This window comes from Schistocerca nitens, chromosome 1 (genome assembly GCF_023898315.1).
Source record: "Schistocerca nitens isolate TAMUIC-IGC-003100 chromosome 1, iqSchNite1.1, whole genome shotgun sequence".
Lineage (NCBI taxonomy): Eukaryota > Metazoa > Arthropoda > Insecta > Orthoptera > Acrididae > Schistocerca > Schistocerca nitens.
The window spans coordinates 168,571,266-168,591,292 of record NC_064614.1 but is presented as its reverse complement, the minus strand read 5'-3'; the positions used below and the strand labels follow the sequence as shown (position 1 = coordinate 168,591,292).

At 43.6% G+C, this 20,027-nt stretch overlaps 1 non-coding gene across 1 annotated transcript; it reads right to left on the bottom strand.

Annotated features, from left to right (window-relative positions):
* Positions 1–5,066: 5,066 nt before the first annotated feature.
* Trnat-ugu (transfer RNA threonine (anticodon UGU)) lies at positions 5,067–5,140 on the bottom strand. Its single transcript has one exon. It is a non-coding gene; the product is annotated as a tRNA-Thr (tRNA).
* Positions 5,141–20,027: the final 14,887 nt, after the last annotated feature.

Here is a 20,027-nt window from a genome sequence, read left to right as displayed (position 1 = left end):
TAGGCGCGTAGATGATCTTGAAAGATTGATGTGATTGGCTGTTAATTTGATCAACCAATCAGAGTGAAGTCTTTCCCGCGTTCTATCAAGTGGTATATGCGCTGTGAGCAACGGCATTGTGGCAGTCGTAGTCTCGCTGTCGGACGCGCAGGTCATGTTGAATGTAAAATGAAGAAGAAACTGTTATTTCGCGTTCGGTTGATATCGCCGTGAAAGCAGATGCATTTACGGACAGTGTGTGAAAATTTAAGCTTTGTAAAGGAATTAGTTGGTGAGATAAACGCGTATGAACTCTCGGCCTTTGTGAAGATTTGCGTGTGGCATATTTCGTAATCGTTTACAGAATAGTTAGCGAGCAACTTCTTTTAAAGAAATCCATTGAAAAGCTCCGAATGTAAAACCCATGTTGTAACTGTGTATAAACTGTGAAAATCGCGTAACAATTCGAGTTGAACTATGTTACTTTTCTGGCTGTCTTGTTTGTGTACTAGATAGTATGAGCTATGAGATGAGGACAGTGATATTAGCTGTTAGTTTTAAATGCGGGCTAATGGCACCTATTTGATTGGGCATCTAAAGCAAATAAAGAATTATTTGCCGAATTTTGACACTTTTCTAAGAGATGAAACAATCGCCCTCCACCCGAAAATTATCAGATATTTACATGACATTTAGCTACAGAGTTAATGCGGACTGTGCTAACGTAAGTATTGACGATGTTTTTCTTCAACGCCCCTTTTAACATCGCCCGAACAATATCTACGTTGCAGAGAAGCGGGTTGGTGACCAGGCGCCGTACTGAGGTCGGTGGAACTTCTGTGGTTGACAGTACGACGAAAGAAGCAGTAAGCAGTTATGCGAATTTTAACCCAGCAACGCCGCACTCTCAGAAGGGTCACAGTTCGTATAACTGACGGACAGTCAACGAGAGAAACACGTTATATTTGACGTCCCTCAAGGAAATATAACAGGCCTTCTGCTGTTCCTGATCTACATAAACGATTTAGGAGGCAATCCAAGCAGCCCTCTTAGCCTGTTTGCAGATGATGCTGTCGTTTAGCGTCTAGTAAATTCGCCAGAAAATGAAAAGAAATTGCAAAATGATTTACGCACGATACATGTATGGTGCGAGGAATGTGAGGTCATTCACGTGAGTACTAAAAGGAATCCGTTAAATTACTCGAAATGTCAGTCTCCAACGTTCGCTCTGAATGCGAAAAATTTTGACACCCGCCTACATAGGAAGAAGTGGTCGAGGTAATAAAATAAAAAAAAAATCAGATATCGCTCGGAAAGATGAGATCGCACGGAAAGATTTGATCGTTCGTGTTTCCCGCGCGCTATTCGAGACTGGAACCCTCTGCCAAGCACTTATGTCTAAATTACATAGTAGCCATATAGTCGTAGATGCAGATGTAGAATCCTGCAAATATTTTTAAAGTATGTAAATGTACACGTTATACTAGTAAAAGCGCACAGAAATCTGATGAACGTGGCAGAAAACGAGGTTTGCTACGCAGGAGAGATTGTATGCGTACTGCAACGTGGTTTGCTGCGGCGATTGGAATCTCTATGGCATGCGGAGCTGGGGTCTGAAACAGGCGCCCATTCTTCATAGACGTGGTTGCGTGGAACGTCTCCTTTTTATCACTTTCCGTCTGTCATTTTGCTCCTGACCTACCCGGAAAACCGGTGACCCTTTTTCCGCAGTTGTTTTCAGAGAATCTTCAGTACAACCTCTTCCCAGGTTGCCAACCCAAATGTTGCAGTACGCACGTTTCTTCTACAGTAACGATACAAGTTTTCTGATAAGGCCGATTTTGCACAAGCTGTCAGACTCTGTTCTCCATCGAGCCTCGCTCTCGCTTTTTGTCATAAGAAATGGTCAGTGTTCTAAATAGCTCTCAGTGCGGGACAAAGAGTTACGTGTAGCCACAAAGCGCCTTATCATTTCTCTGCCATCTCCCGCGGTCACGTCTTTGACGTTTTTAAAAAAATATATTTATAAACACCATCAATGTCCTCGGTACTAGACATTCAGCTTTGTGGTGAAGAATCGAAATATTCATACACTACAGCCTGTAAGAAAATAATCGAAATGTAGAGACCTACATGTATATGCCACCTTACAATATGTGACGAAGTGTACCACTATCTTCCTCTCTCCCCTCCCAACTTCCATTTCGCAGTTTTATTGCTGCTTGTGAAGATTCTCTGTCCTTAACCTTCCGTTGAGCTCCAATTTCTGTGATTTTTTCCCATAATGGTCACGTGTCGGGATGTACGACTGTATAGTAGTATTTAATACGTTGCTCGACTGTTCTTGGATGATACGCTCCCGGAATTTCTACAGCGTTGTACGACCGGCTTCTCATCCAGTGCAATTGACATTCCACTTTCGAAAGAAAAGAATTCGTTTTGAAATGAGGTCACTTTGACACTTGGAGGAGACCAGTGACCTTGATACGTATATAAACTGTCGAAAGCACAGTCATGGAAACATTTTATTTCCGCAAGTAGTTGATTTCGGCTTTACAGCCGTCATCAGGTCTTCTAAGTCAGAGCCACAGAGGACGTGTTCGTATTTAGATTACTTCCTGTCGTCCCACAACTACACAGCGCCCCGCTGTTACTAAGTGTACCATTTCGTGATTAGTCGCTAGGCGACTCGAAACCAATAAGGGGATAGTAAAAATTTGTATCGAGGCGACAGGTTATAATCGCCTGTGAGCACTGTAGTGAAAGTGTTACCTACATCCATAATGAATAAAAGTTTTAATAATTAAACGCAATTAATCTAATGGAGAGGTAGTTAAGTCCACGAACAAGTATGCCTGGTGTTAAAGATGAAAGCTAACCCGTTAGATGTAATCTTTACTGGGACGTTTTGGGTAATGTAGGATGATTCTTTCAAAGAAAGATACAGCAACCAGCCGCTATGAATATTCTAATTATTTAAGTAAATAGCGCGGTAACCGGTTTCGAACCGACAGTTTCATCTTCAGATGGCTGTTGACAACATGCACGTTTGTTTGAAGTTTACATCAGATTTTTGCTCTTTATTCTCCCTTATGGCGAAAGATTCTTGGGATGGCGGTGCCTTACGGTAAAAAGTGATGTTAAAAGAGACTTGCGTAAACGCAACTATTGTAAATGACGATCGAACACAATACAAATATATAATTACGACTGGGTACTTACATCGAAAATCCCGCGTAATTTTGTTGGCTTGTATTCACCAGACACTACGGAGAATACTTACATGATATGTACAGAAACGCGCGAGCGTGCACGCGCGCGCGCACACGCAGAGAGAGAGAGAGAGAGAGAGAGAGAGAGAGAGAGAGAGAGACCGAAAAGTTGTTGCCATATGGAAAATGTACAAAAAGACGGCCCTGTCACAAATACAACAGTTCCAAAGAAATTCTCTCTCAGATTTACATTGATTTGACAGTAGTAAATACACGAAGAATAAACGTTACATTATGTGCATTTAATATTCAGTGAGCAAAAATTACAAATAAAATCAACAGATGTAGCAAGTAGTTTCTTAGGAAATATTACTTAAATGATATTGTGTAAATATTGTGGTACACACAGGGAACAACATAAGTGGTGAGAAATAAATAAATATTGCGACAGCAGAAATTACATTAACGTATGATGGCAAATTGAAAAGTTCAAATGAATTTAACAATTAGGTTAGTGTGTGACTGGGCAGGCTGCTATATTTTAGTGTAATGTTTTTTAGTGGATTACTGACTGCATGATGATTGACCCGCCAGGTTAGAGGAGAGCGCTAACACGCTGCTTCCTGGACTCGGGTAGGCGCACTGGTCCTGGATCTAATCCGCCCCGCGGATTGACGTGAGGGCCAGTGTGCCGGCTAGCCTGGATGTGGATTTTAGGCGGTTTTCCTCATCCTCCTAGGTGAATACCGGGCTGGTCCCCATGTCCCGCCTCAGTTACCCGACTCGCATACATTTGAAATACTTTCGCACTATTTCATGATTTACACTAGACGCAGATTGATTCCGTCCTGGGGGGTATGGAGTGGGGGCAGGAAGGGCATCCAGCCACCGCTTCAAATTAACCATACCAAATTCGATTGTAGCCATGCCCACTCTGCGAAACCTGTGAAACAAAGGCAAAGGCAAAAGCAAAAGAACTGATTGCATGATGATGTCAAAAGGAGTAGTGGTTATTTATGTTTTGAACTGAAAAGTAGGTGAGTAATATTTTATAGAAACACTGCGTTGGCTACCAATGTGTTCGTTAAGCAGATGATCAGGTGATGTGCTAATATGTACATATATTTTTACGGTTACGGCGCTATTTACTTAAATAAATAGCATTGTTATTAGTGACTGGTTGCTGCTTTTTTCTTTGAAAGAATCAACTTACATTTTGTGCACAGATATGGTCTCAAACGCAGTTCTCGATAAAGTAGCCTTTTTGGGTAACTTTTGGGGGATCTAAAGTCGAAGATGCCTGCGCGACCATTATGCTGCCACCCACCAACATAGATACGAACTTCCAGCATGTTGGAGTAAGTTCGGTCCGCAACTTCTGTTAATCTATAGAACGAAAAACCAGCCGAAGTTGCAAACATTTTATTTTTAATTCGATGAGTAGTTTCCGGCCGAGACCCATTTTCAAATCAACGCATAGGGCAGAAAACAAAGTTTGCGCTCGTGCATAATATATTATTGCCAAATTTGTTAAGCACGTGTCAACGACAAAGAACATAACGTTTTAAGCTTACATAGCGAAATCGAAAATCGCTTTTCCGAAGAAGTCAAAAAAATTTTAATGTACATTTACAGTGCATACAGATGACTGCCAGTTTACTGCTTTCTCTGTCGTACGGAAACATCTCGAAGGTGGCGCCCTATCAGGATATAGTCCGCAAGAAAATATGTATTACATATTATGAAAAGTTGCTTTATCTGCACGAAATTTGTAAAGTTTGGTACGACAAAATTTTTTATGAAATTACAATGAAATGAACACCCTTAGCTGCTTACAGGCGTTGACATACGTCAACGGGGACAGATGAAAATTTGTGCCCCGACCGGGACTCGAACCCGGGATCTCCTGCTTACATGGCAGACGCTCTATCCACCTGAGCCACCGAGGACACAGAGGATAGTGCGACTGCAGGGATTTCTCTATGGCATGCCTCCCGCGAAACCCACATTCCCAACGTATTGTCCCGCACTACATTCGTAGCGCCTCCGCCCATTATACTCATTACTCGCGGCGCGTTGCCGATTCCCGTAAGAGTTCGGGCACTGTTTGTGCATTCGCACAGAAGAAGATGATGGTCAAATGGCCGGTTAGCCTTAACTATATATATACTAACAAGGGGAGGCCGCCAATTGTGAAATTCAGATTAGATTCATACTGCGCATAATAAAAGCTCATGGCCAGAGGTGTAATGTGGCAAAGCACCAAGATGCACTTCTCAGCCGTTGTCGAGAAAATCGACAGTTGAAAGAAACCGTTGCGGTGAACTACTCTCTACGATTAATAATTTTCCACAGCGTCGTGGCGAGTGCCGGATGGAATCTCGCGCCATTCAATTTTTTTTATTAGTTTTTTGTAATTCAAATTTATATATATATAAACTATTAATGAATTGCTTATGCATGTTGGTGAAGGCGGATCGCTCTCCAATTGTAACGCCTCCATTTTTCCGTTTTTTTAACAGGGTGTACCAAAGGTCTCCCGTCCGCACTGAGTTTCGACGATGTTATAAGTTGCGCTAGGGACCGCATCAACTTTCTTTCAAAGTTAGCGGGCAACTACGCTGTTATGCGGCGGCTCGTTTCGGCCCATTCAACATCTGTCCTTCAAGTGTAACGAGCGAGTAACGGAGTTTATATTTCATACCTGCCACAGCGAATTTGTGTTCGTGGGGTCTCTATTCTAATTCGAACGTTTGCCTTACGCTATACGTATTCGTTTCGGAATATCGTTTCTACGTCTTCCGTTAACTATACGTGGTTAACAAAGACAATAACATTTGTGAAATGCAACTTTGTTTGCGGAAAACATAATGATGTTCGAAGTCGCCAGTTTTTCCGCGACAAACGACTTTCAACAACTTATTATATGCATAATTGTTGCAACTGATTGCCGGGAATTACAAAAAACAAATACTAAAAAAAAAGTTGCATGGTGCGAGATTCGATCCGGCGACCTTTGGATTACGAACCCGAGCGCTTACCGCTGCGCCACGACGCTGTGGAAAATTATTAATCGTAGAGAGTAGTTCACCGCAACGGTTTCTTTTAACTGTCGATTTTCTCGACAACGGCTGAGAAGTGCATCTTGGTGTTTTGCCACATTACACCTCTGGCCATGAGCTTTTATTATGCGCAGTATGAATCGAATCTGAATTTCACGATTGGCAGCCTCCCCTTGTAAGATGGTATCTGTTCTTTCGGACATGTCCGAAAGAACAGATACCGTCTTAGTATATATAAAAAATTTTATGCTCGTAAATGGTCGGAAGTGATGAGGATTTATAAGCTCCTATTGTTTTCTTTTAATACTAATGCTGCTGTTTTTTTTTTTTCTTAGAGACCTTTGCATGCCTACATGGCATGAAACTTTGTAATACGCGCCGCAAATTGTGCTGTTTTGATTTACTGTCCAGTGGATTTAAATAATTGACTACTTTTGGTAATGGGTTTAAATGTAATAATTTTATTGTTGACTTGCAAGGTTTCACAAGTATGATTTTTACGTGCCAACATGGCATACAGTTTTGTAATACGCGCCGTATGTGACTCTGCTGTGTACTACTGGTCAATGATTTTAAGTATTTAACTCTTTTTGGTAAAGATTTTAAAAGTATTAATTTTATTGTGGACTCGTACCGTTATTGTATGAATCGTTGTATTCTTGATGATTGGAGAACATTTTAATAAATAAAAAACCTGTTTACAGAGGGGCTGAAAGAACGGATACATAGGAATACCGACCAGTATCTCCAATGTGTTTTTGGATCCTAAAGCACATTCAAAGCGCGAGCATTCCACTCAACTGGAGGAAAATGAACTTCTGTCAAAGAATCGGTGCTGATTTAGGAAAAACTACTCCAGTTAGTATGTTGCATTCACACGTGGTACCTTGTAAATAGTAGACAGCTGGACAGTTTGATCCTGTCTTCTTAGCTTCACGAAGGGCTCTCGCACTTGTGCTACGATGTTTAATACTAACTAACTTACGATCACACGGACTCTTTTTATACACAACATAAGCTTTTATATATATATATATATATATATATATATATATATATATATATATATATATATATATAATTTGTGTGTGTGTGTGTGTGTGTGTGTGTGTGTGTGTTGCTGCTGCTGCTGCTGTAGCTGTGTGCACTGATTGGCGCTCTCCGTCTCTCTTATATGTGTGTTCCTTCTTGTGTTGCAGGTGAGTGTGACGTCACACAGTTCTCTGCTGCCAACTGCCGTCCATTCTTCCTGGAGCACTGCGAACGCAAGGGTGAAGTTCATCGCTTAACTGTAAACTGTTCCAAACCACAATCTTCACACGAGGTACAATTAACTTTTTAGGCTCTTGTCTTCACTGTCATTTTCGAATTTCATGCCTTTTACATATTACATAATTTTAGTGGTTGTCGTGACTGGAAAGACTTGCGCGTGATACTCTAGCCTGGAGAGCTGCATCAAACCAGTCTTCTGACGGAAGACCACATCAACACCACGTCTTTCCAAACTACTCCCCTCTGTGTTCCATGCACGGCAATGTCCGTGGAGACCACTGGAAAGTTTACGGGTAGATTTATTTATGGAGGTGTTTCCGGTGTCGTTCTTATGCAGCTTGTCGCTAAGTTCGCCTGCCCGTTTACAACGCTTCATTGACTTAGTGATCTATCCATTTCGTAAAGAAGGCCATATATTTAGATTTTCAGATATAGATAGTAAATAATAGCAGATGCCAACTAGAAACCTTAAAATGGCAATTTAAACGCAGCAGCGTCCATAACCAAAAACTGATAATTACTTATCGTCTCAAAATTGTCATTCGCGCTTTCTTTTTCCCCTTTAATGTAATAATGAGAGGAAGATCGACATTAAGTTCATAGTTTCAGTGGTTGGGTAGAACCACTTGATGATAAGTTTTACTTCACCCTCTACCAATTCTAGACCTTGCATCTAGAATAAAACTTGGAATGTTGACAGCACAACTTCTAATTTTTTAGGCACTGGTTTTATAAGTTTGTAGCATTACTTGCCTTCTTTTCAACTACGGCTTCGTTTAAATTTATGTGCCCGAGGGACTAACACATCAAGCTCTCAGTTTAGATCTGTCCGAGGTTTCCCCAAATCACTTAAGAAGAATGCTTGATAAATCTAATATGTCCCCGTTTACAGTGAGGGTCGCCGCTGCAAATATAGCGTCTCAGACAAGAGCGATTTGCTTATTCATTATTATGTGTTGCAGTAACATTATTTCTCTTTTCGAATTTTTAAGATATCGTCACTACTTTTTTCCGTACGTCCAATTTTCCGTGTGTAGTATTGGTCCTCCAACACCGCATACTTTAGAAAATCCATAACGCGGAGCTACATTAATCTATTATTACTACCGCTTTCCTTAAAACTCCATCTTCTCGCTATGATGAAAGACTAATATCACTCATATACAATTAAAATTCCTTACATGGAGCCGGCCGGAGTGGCCGTGGAGTTCTAGGCGCTACAGTCCGGAACCGCGAGACCGCTACGGTTGCAGGTTCGAATCCTGCCTCGGGCATGGATGTGTGTGTTGTCCTTAGGTTAGTTTCGTTTAAGTAGTTCTAAGTTCTAGGGGACTGGTGACCTCAGAAGTTAAGTCCCATAGTGCTCAGAGCCATTTGAACCATTTTTTGAAGCTTACATGGAAAACCACATTTTAACTAGAAATTCACTTTAATGGGTCATTGCGTATTATGTGTTAAAACATTTTCTACGTTGCTAAAGATGCACAATTACGTAGCGTTTATAGTTACAGTATGGTTTTCCATGTTAGAAATTGTAATATAAGTCTTTCTTGAAACTGATATGATGGTATACTCCCTAAACCTATAATAATAATAATAATAATAATAATAATAATAATAATAAAGAAAGATTAATACGGCTTTGTGTGTTTTGGATTTTCTAAAGATCTAGAATCTTACAGTGATGTATCATTCCACTGTACATTTACGTGACTGAGAATTATTTTGGAAGTTTTGACATACACAGATCTAGGCTACTTTTGCATTAATTCGTTTCAAATTTCGTTTTTGTTCGTACCAGTATAATGTTTCAGTAGTATTTGGAAAATATAAAACTTAAGTAAACTAGACGAATTTTCCAATGATATTTTCCTGTCATTTATTAGTATTTTTTCTTAAGCGCGTGAGGCTTGCCTTCCAACGTGCGAAAGACCCTGTATTTTTCCTGACTCTTTTATGATTCTTTAAATAGTTTGAAATTTACTTACTGTATTGTATATTGCTTTAAATTAGTAGCTCACTAGTCACGTATAACATCAAATTCTGTTCGGAGTATCCTCTGTATCGTTCATTTAAAGATGAGTGCAGGAACTGTATAGCAGCAACACATATTTTGCTCCTTCTGTAGTCCGTATGGGTGAGATAGGAGGCAGAAAACTTACGCAGTAGCTCATTTCGGGTCACACCACCGCATTCAATGGAGATATGTAACGAATTAATTGTAAAACATAGTTTAAAATGTTGTTCTCGTTTTTCTCAAACTTCGCATTTCGTTGTTACACAGTTGTTGCAGTCAGGTCTTCAGTTGTTACCGTCGCCTCGTTAAATGATTTTATGTCGTTTATTGATGCAAGTATTGTCAGTGTGGTGTGCTGTCTCTATGCGTGCGTACGTACAATATACGTCACAGTGTAATCCGACGTATAGCATAGGTAGGTGGAAGCGAGGCGCACCCGCAGGACACTGAATGAGTGCGGGAAGCGGGTGCAGAGGGCATCGTAAAATGATTGAAGACAGTGGCTGGTGTGTGACGTGTGAGGCAGTGTGCGGGCGTCCACCCCATCCCACGCTTTCTCCGTTCCTTCCCTCCTTCCGGCTGGCGGCGCTTTTAATTCAGCATTTGGCCGCTGATTGTGGCGCGCCAGAACAAAAGCCGCATTGTGCGCTGCTCTGCTCTGCCAGAGGACGGGCGAGTCATTTATTCAGCACCGCCAGCCAGCTGTGTGACGCCTCGGCCGTCCGACCGCCGACTTATGCTGCAGCCGTGACCCACAGCCAGCGGGAGGCGGGACTGAGGAAACAGACGCGGACACTACTATGAGCTGCATGTTACACAGGGTAGTAGCAGTAGCCAGGGGTTGAACGGAGCACATCTTATCTTGCTGAGAGAGGACAGTGGTCATATGTAGGATGAACAATGATAGTGGGCTGTGGAGAAACTGATGAATGGGAACAGGAAGATACTCGCATAAGACACATGACCTTCTCGGATGGGGAAGTAGGGGGTGGGGCCAGGAGTCGGGGACGACACAGTAGACGGAGTGTTTAAGATTTCGTTTTTCCTTTTGTTTTGGAGAAACGAGGTTCGTATGAAGGTGAAGTGTGATGCGACCGGCCTTGTTACGTACATAAATGAGTGAGCAGCAGTCTGCAGCAGCTTATGACGCTGTAGTGGATTAGAAAGTTTCGTCTTTGAGTGGCTGTAGAAGGGTAAAATATTGAGACAAAATTTCTGCTGGTGTGATGAATGACAGCTTGCTCTTAAGCCGGATGAGTATGAAAAACAATCCCTTAATGTTCCTGTACAGTATTTCTGTTGTGTTGCTTGACACAGCCACGTCGAATAAATATCTAGACGTAATGTAGCAAAACGATACGAAATGGAACTATCACATCAGGTTGATAGTAAGGAAGGCGAATGGTAGACATCCGTTTATTGGGAGAATTGCAGGGAAGTGTAGCTCATCTATAAAGGAGACCGGGTACAGAACGCTTGTGCGACCTATTCTCGAGTATTGCTCGAGCGTTTGGAGTCCCCACCCACTCGGATTCAATGAATTCATCGAAGTAATTCTGAGGTGTGTTGCTGGAGATGTCACCCCACCATGGGAGTATTATGGAGATGCTTCGTGAACTGAAATGGTAACCCGTTGAGCTACTTCCTTTTCTTGAAACTATTGAGAAAATTTGGAGGATTGGCATCTGCGACAGACTGCAGAACGATCCTGTATCCACCAAAGTACGTCTCGCTTAAGGATCGTCAAGACAACAGCAATCAGGGTTTATATGGAGCCACATAACCAGTCGTTTTTTCCTCATTCCATTTCCCAGTGGAACAGGAAAGGAAATTAGGATTGGTACAGGTTACTGTCCTCGTTCACTGAAAAGTGACTACTTAAGTACATATATATAGGGATGTATTGCTGCGCATGTACATTAAAACTTGTCTTGGGTGACTATTTCCTCTTTGCCCATGTGAAGAGGGATTTGATGGAGCTCTCCTCAAGAAGCTGAAGTTAGTTCTTCAGTCAAGGTAGCATCAGTTCAGGGCAACTTAATACCGTGATGGAGATTGTCCAGAGATCGCAGTGCCACATCAAAGTCGACAACGCGAATCGATACCACAGGCACTAGGGAGGGCTCGCTGCAGTCCGCAACGGCCTGCCGGTGTGGCCGAGCGGTTCTAGGCGCTTTAGTCTGGAACCGCGTGACCGCTACGGTCGCAGGTTCGAATCCTGCTTCGGGCATGGATGTGTGTGATGTCCTTAGGTTAGTTAGGTTTAAGTAGTTCTAGGTCTAGGGGACTGATGACCACAGATGTTAAGTCCCATAGTGCTCAGAGCCTTTTGAACCATTAGTCCGCAACGACGTATGGGAGCCACTCCAGATGACCACACATTCGGCAGGACGACAGTTCAAACCCGCGTCCCGCGACACTGATTTAGGTTTTCCGTGATTTTCCTAAATCACTTCACGCAGATGCCGGGATGGTTCCTTTAAAGGGCACGGCCGACTTCCTTCCCCATCCTTCCCCAATCCGATGGGACCGATGACCTCACTGTTTGGTCCCCTCTCCCGAATCAACCAGCCAGATGACCACGCCTCCCTCCAAGAAAATGCGGCGCCCTCACACTGAGGTCAATGTAGTGTTGAGCGTGTAGGAGATCAGCCCGGGTTGTCACCTCAGTTGAAGGAGCCAACATCAGTGAACAGGACAGATAGTTAAAGATTCTGAGAGACAAGAACTTTCGCTTATATTAATCAGTGTGCCTCAAAATAACAGTTTGCTACTAAGTGCATTAAGTGATACTTCGCTAATCTATGACAATCGTTAGTTACTCAGTACCCCTGTGGGAAGGAAGTGTGTGAAAGTTTAGTAAATCTTTTATTCATTTACGTAATGAAACATGCGTTCCAGTTTGATAAGCCTTCTCCCAGAGCAATCAAAGATCCCACAGTTCTGGTTGACGAAGGTGGTTCCGCATAGTCACAACACGTGCTATCACCATAAAATAAGATATTATCGTCACACCTCCAGTTGTACCATGTGTTCGAGCAAGATTGTCAGTTTACGTAATTTGCTGACCACGCATTAGTACGGGGTGGGCCACGACCGTGTTGACCAAGAACGTACCAATAAGGCACATGTGAGTTTCGTTGCACACGCCTAGGAAGAACAATTTTCGCAAATACAACTCGCACTTGCCCGTCCACAGAGGCAGTTTGAAGGAAGCCAGAACATCTGGTGGATACGTACTAGTAGCAAGTATACCCAGAGTCATATGTCATGTGTCGTGTAAACTACTTCTCCATTTGTCACGAAACTAGGGTGAGATCCCCCTTACCTTAGTCCTGATCCTGGGTACGCTTTTACGAGTGAACTCCCCAACGCACCCCTCCACCTCAGATTTAATGCTAAGAGGGCCCAGTATAAACAGCTCGTCAAAAACTTAACACAAATCAAGCACGGAAACAGGAAGATGGTGTACTGGACTGTGAAAAAAAAAAGCGAAATAGAAACAGTGAACGGGCCAAGAACAAGAAGTGCAAGATAGAGCAGCCGGGAAGAGCAGTGGCGTAGTAGTGGTTTAGTGGTTATGGTGTTGGAGTGCCAAGCGGGCTAGCCGTGTTCAGACATCCTTCGTGGCTTTTTTTCCCGCGCTGTTCGCTTTATTTAAATTTGTGTCTGTGTCGTGGTATAACGTCCGTTTGCAATAGCTAGGTGTAAGGTATGGACCAATAATGGCAGTCGCTTCTGCTCAACTACTCTGTTAGCAGCCGTAAGAAAGTGGCTTTCGGATGGGAACAGCAAACGTTTGATGACAAGGCGGCAGGTCAACTGAACCCACCACCGGAAAACATGTCTGATGTGTCACAGACGGCATTAGTGACAGTACGTGTGTTACATGATAATTCCTATCGTATCGACGCACCTAATTTGTACGCCTGGTGAGTGAGATACGCCTCCTTGCCCGATACAGGCGTTCGTATGAATGTGAATTAGTCTCACTATTCATCAAATTTTCTTGCGACGGTAACATTCTTACCACATGACTCATATGCTATAACCAATGTATTGTATGACAGCTGCCAAGACTGTAGAAAGAGAACAAACATTTCAGTGACCAGACGGACTGTTCATAAGGTTGTGGAAAAAAAGGCCACAAGGGTGTTTTGAACACCGCTCGCCCGCTTGGCACTTCACCACTATGACCACTTACCCACGATTCCGTTGGCATTTCGAGCTGCTCTTTATTGGACTTCTTGTTCTTGGACCGATCATTGTTTTTATTTTCCTTTTTTTTCCACAGATCAGTTCGCCTTCTTCCTGCTTTCATGGTTGGTCTACTCTCACGCTCATAAATTAAGGATAATTGCAGAATGTGGACAGAACGTGGCACTACACAAAACTGGCGCTAATAGCACAGGCACGTAGGGACACACACACACACACACAGAGAGAGAGAGATCTGTAAGTCCACGGTATTGGTGATAAGTTAAGAAAACCGTCCCGAAACACATGTGCTACAAAACACCAGTCTTTCCTGCGCATGTACCCCGACATCAGTATGGGATATGATCACCATGCACACGTACACAGGCCGCACAACGGGTTGGCATACTCTGGATCAGGTGGTCGAGCAGCTGCTCTGGTATAGCCTCCCATTCTTGCACCAGTGCCTGTCGGTGCTGCTGAAGTGTCCTATGGATTTGATGACGTGCAGCGATACGTCGACCGAGAGCATCCCAGACGTGCTCGATGGGGTTTAGGTCTGGCGAACAGGCAGGACACTCGATTCCCCTGATATCTTCCGTTTCAAGGCACTCCTCCACGATGGCACTTCGGTGGGGCCGTGCGTTATCATCCATAAGGAGGAAGGTGGGATCCACTGCACCCCTGAAATGGCGGACATACTGGTTCAAAATGACGTCCCGATACACCTGACCTGTTACAGTTCCACTGTCAGAGACATGCAGGGGTGTACGTGCACCAATGATGATCCCACACCATACCATCAAACCACTACCTCCATACAGGTCCCTTTCAAGGACATTAAGGGGTTGATATCTGGTTACTGTTTCACACCAAATGAAAACGCGGTGAGAATCACTGTTCGGACATTACCTGGACTCGTCCGTGAACTTAACCTGGGACCACTGTTCCAATACCCACGTACTGTGTTCTTGACATCAGGCTTTACGGGCGCTCCTGTGACCAGGGGTCAGTGAAATGCACCTTGCAGGTCTCCGGGCGAATAAACCATGTCTGTTCAGTCGTCTGTAGAGTATGTCTCTGGAGACAACTGTTCCAGTGGCTGCGGTAAGGTCCCGACCAAGGCTACCCACAGTACTCCGTGGCCGTCTGCGGGCACTGATGGAGAGATATCGGTCTCCTTGTGGTGTTGTACACTGTGGATGTCCCTTACTGTAGCGCCTGGACACGTTTCCTGTATGCTGGAATCGTTGCCATGGTCTTGAGATCACACTTTGTGGCACACGGAGGGCCCGTGCTGTGTTTGACCAGCCTCCAGTCGCCCTAGTATTCTACCCTTCATAACGTCATAAATATGTGTTCTTTGAGCCATTTTCAACACACAGTCACCATTAGCTCGTCTGAAAACGTCTGCACACTTACTCGCTGCACCGTACTCTGACATGCACCAACACACCTTTGCGTATGTGGACTGCTGCCAGCGCCATCGAGCGACGACCGCAGGTCAAATGCACCGCATGGTCATACCCCGAGGTGACTGAAACCCGCAGACCGCCCATCAGAGCGTTGTTTCACCATGTATCACCATTATCCTTAATTTATGAGCATGCGTGTATGTTTAGTTTTTGACAAGCCATCTTAGCACTAAATCTGAGGAGGTTGCGATGGAGAGCTTCCCTTGTTAGTGGTCTGCCGACCTAGGGGTCGCTGGATTTTACGTCAGACCGCGCCGGAAGCGCACAGCGCCGCCGATGCCGCTGGCGGCGATCCTACAGCCGTACTCTTCCTTTTCTGCCGCCGTAAAGCATTTTACTGCCTCCGGGGACGAGCTAGGGTAAACATAGCTGCCGCGCGCGGCAGGAAATAAAAGCGGATGGCAGTCACGTGTACCCACTAAATTGTGTCGATCCTCTCCGCTAATCAGCTAGCGGTGTTCCACAGGCCTAATAGATGCGATTAGCTATCTGCTCGAGAGCAGCAACAGTCTGTTACCAGAGTGTCGTTTATAGCACCCAGCTGAGACCATGACAGATGGGACGAGTCGGTAGGCGTGTATGTGGCATACATAACGCACACACACACACACACACACACACACACACACACACACACACACACACACACACACACACGCGCGCGCGCACGCGCGCGCGCGCGCGCGCGCGCGCGTCGCGAGAGCTTGTGAACCGTGCTTCGTCGTTCACAGAAAAACAACCATTAGACTCACCCGGTAGCTATTCTCGCGTCTGCCCCCGCCATCCCCAGTCAGTTCAAGAATATATGCCTAAAAACAGAAATTTATATCTTACGCAATTTTCGTTCGTTAAAACTTACAAGTAAACCTCAAAATGACCTCTTATTAGTGTAAATGTAAAGTAAAATCTAAGATTTAGTCGTTTGTCCCTTCTGTTCAATTCATAAATCAAAAGACCAATATCGAAAATGAAGTTCTATAATAGGATTAAAATTCACGGTGAAAGGATATCAGTAATATAATTCGCTGATGACATTCCTACCCCAAGTCACAATGAGTAAGAATTACATGACCTGGTGAATGGAATGAATAGTCTGACTACAGAATATGGATTGAATGTGAATCGGAAAAAGACGAAGGTAATGAGAACAACAAGAAACTTCACACCAAAATTATTGATCACGAAGTAGGTGAAGCTAAGGAATTGTGCTAGCTTGGAAGCAAAATAACCTCTACGGACGACGCAAGGAGGCGAAGAAAGCAGACTAGCACGGGCAAAGACGGCATTCCTGGCCAAGCGAAGTGTGCTACGTTATACGGCAGTGAATCTTGGACAGTGGGAAAAATGGAAAAGAGCGAAATCTAAGCATATGAGATGTGGCGATGCAGACGAATTTTAAAGAGTAAGTGGACTGATAGGATAAATAATCAGAATGCTCTGGTCAGAATCGGTGAAAAAAGGAACATGATATGAAAACACTGGCAGGAAGAAGGGGCAGGATAACGGGACACATGTTAAGACACTGGAAGTATCTGTCTGGTACTAGAGGGAGCTGTAGAGAGTCAGAACTGAGGGGGACGAGAGAGATGGAAATATACGCAATTAACAATTGAGGACAATGGGGTAAGTGCTAATCCGGGAGAAAGTTGTTGGTAACGGGGAGGAATTCCAGGCGAATCACATCAAACCAGTTAAAAGACAGATGACCCGGGAAAAAGCCTTGAAGCAAATTACGCTCGATGGAATTAATTTACCACCTCGTGAATTTACTTATTGCCTGTAGTGAATCTATTCCGTACCTGTTTTCTCATGTCTGTTTTATCATGTCACATGCAGTCATTAACTCATGAAGTAATCGGAATTTTCATTGTTCTATTTTCTACGAGTGGACTCGTCAGTTTTTTCTGTTAATTTATGTACTACAAGAGCTTTGTGTTGTCTGCAGTACAGCATTCAATAGACAGAAACTACATTTTATACAAACTGAATATGCATTAAATGGGCTCGAAACACTTATACATCACTATTTTGTTAAGAATGTGTACTCCGCATGAGACTCAGACGCTTCTGGCGGAACCGGAACTTCGTGGGCAGCAGAGGAGAAAATAGTTCTGTTGTTTACTAGCTGATGGGCAATAGCTTCAGATATTATTAAGTCACCTAGCGTGCGTGACATCTTATTTTGGTTAAGCCATAAAGCATATGTCATTTAATAATAATGCAACACTGTGCGGGGCAAAGATGCAGTATAAAAATTCCAGCGCCAAAAAGAGAGGTGTAAGAAAGGAAAAAAATGCACATCCATATTCTAGTATTTCGTTAAGCCGATATCAAATTTTTCACTCTTCGCGTATCTCTCTCTTCCCGTCCGTGTTTCTGCGTGGACGTGTTGCGTGAGTGTGGGACACCTATGTGTATTCGTGTAAAAGTTTTTTACACTATATCTTCTGAAAATGGGGACAGTTACTTTCATTTCTAAATTATTCATCCTAAAAATAATACCTGGGATCACCGCAGCCTACAATCTTAGAGCATAACTGCGACCTAATTTATGGTCGTAGCATACTGCATTCTTTATCACCACAATGGATGACGTCTTCTTTTCTTCAAGGAAGAAGAGTTAATTATCATTCTGTTAAAAAGAAGAATTAATATATTAATCAGTTAGACTTTCAGTGGTAATCGTAGCGAGAGACTGTGGAGATGCGAACTTCGACGCGAGAATTGTTGGTGGTGAAATTATCCACTAACCACACATCTGGAAAAAATCCACATTATTCGCACCTCTCTTACGTCGCCAGTACGTAAATGGCCAGTAGGCCTGTGATGTCAGTGGTCGTTGTATCATACAGCAGCGTTCATTTCAGGACTAAAGTTTTCCTTGGCCGACAATACAATTGCAAACATGAAGCGTTAACTACACTGTATTGTGACTGTGTGTGTGTGTGTGTGTGTGTGTGTGTGTGTGTGTGTTGAAATTCTCCTGGTGCGCTCTGTAACTAAAGGCCTGTAAAAATACTGGATCGGATAAATGGTTGAGTAGGAGAACAAATGCCGCCGTTTGCTTCCTTACGCACACTTAAATCCATTTTTTCCCCGGGGGCACCCTTGCGCAAGTAATATTATTCGTATACTCTGAGAGATGCAGCGTTGCGAAATAGAAGTATGGTGGCGGGTCAGCAGTGGAAGTAGAGTTTGTTTTTTTTTATTTCCCCTGCAGCTGCAGTATTTGCAGAAATATTGCTGGGATGGGCGCTGGCGGAGTTGCACCAATTAACACTGTGTGCGAGATCACAGCGGAGGCTGTGTCTGCAGAACGGGGTCTGCCCGCTCGTTACACACACACACACATACACACACACACACACACACACACACACACACACACAGTGTGACCGAAACTGAGGCTGCTATTTCCTTCTTTCGCGTTTGCCTTCGACGTAGTTTCGTGGTATACGATAAGAAAGGAAGAACAGTGTACATTCAATATAAGGAAACCCTGTCAAATTCTTACGTAATGTTTATGTATAGTCAGACATCGTTTACCCTCTCTAGGTGGGACTGTGGTGGGTCATCAGGATAGTTCGGAAATTTTAATAAGAATAGATCGACATGGGTCAAACGCTATGAGCAAGCACATAATATTTATTTTCGTGTAAAGACACAAATTATACATCATATATATTAATCTGCATACTGATAAAAACTTTGTATTTTGTACACTGACGTAGTCAGTATGTTTCTTCGGATAGAGATATAAATGTCGCTTATTCGCAGCAGGAACATGTAGGCGTTACACCAGCAATACCTCGAAGTTGTTTCCGCCTGTCGTTCCAAATTAAGTTTTATATTGCTTTGTTGCCTCATTATATGCGTCATACTGTTTTCAGGTTCAGCATCGGTGTCATTAGCTAATACACCATCACTGACATTGTGTGCAGACGAATAAACGTTGATAATTTCATCAGAAATCTACACATAGCCAGTGTCATCGCCATTTCACAGCCAGTTACGTACGTCTGTAGCACCTACACTATGGTATCAAAAGTATCCGGACACCTGGCTCAAAATGACTTAAAAGTCTGTGGGGCCCTCCATCGGTAATGCTGGAATTCAGTATGGTGTTGGCCCACCCTTAGCCTTGATGAGACCTTCCAGTCTCGCAGGCATACGTTTAGTCAGGTGCTGGAAGTTTTCTTGGAAATGGGAGCCCATTCTTCATGGAGTGCTGCACTGACGAGAGGTATCGATGTCGGTCGGTGATGCCTGGCGCCAAGTCGGCGTTCCTAAACATCCCGAAGGTATTCTATAGGATTAAGTTCAGGACTCTGTGCAGGACAGTCCATTACAGGGATGTCATTGTCGTGTAACCACTCAACCACAGGCCGTACATTATGAACAGGTGCTCGATCTTGTTGGAAGATGCAATCGCCATCCCCGAATTGGTCTTAAACAGTGAAAAGCAGAAAGGTGCTTAAAACATCAATGTGGGCCTATGCTGTGATAGAGCACGCAAAACACCGAGTGTAAGCCCCCTCCATGAAAAACTCGACCACACCATAACACCATCGCCTCCGAATTTTACTGTTGGCAATACACACGCTGGCAGCTGACGTTCACCGGGCATTCGCCATACCCACACCCTACCATCGAATCGCCACCGTGATTCGTCACTCCATACAACATTTTTCCACTGTTCAATCTTCCAATGTTTACGCTCCTTACACCAAACGAGGCGTCGTTTGGCAGTTACCGGCGTAATGTGTGGCTTATGAGCAGCGGCTCGATCATGAAATCGAAGTTTTCTCACCTC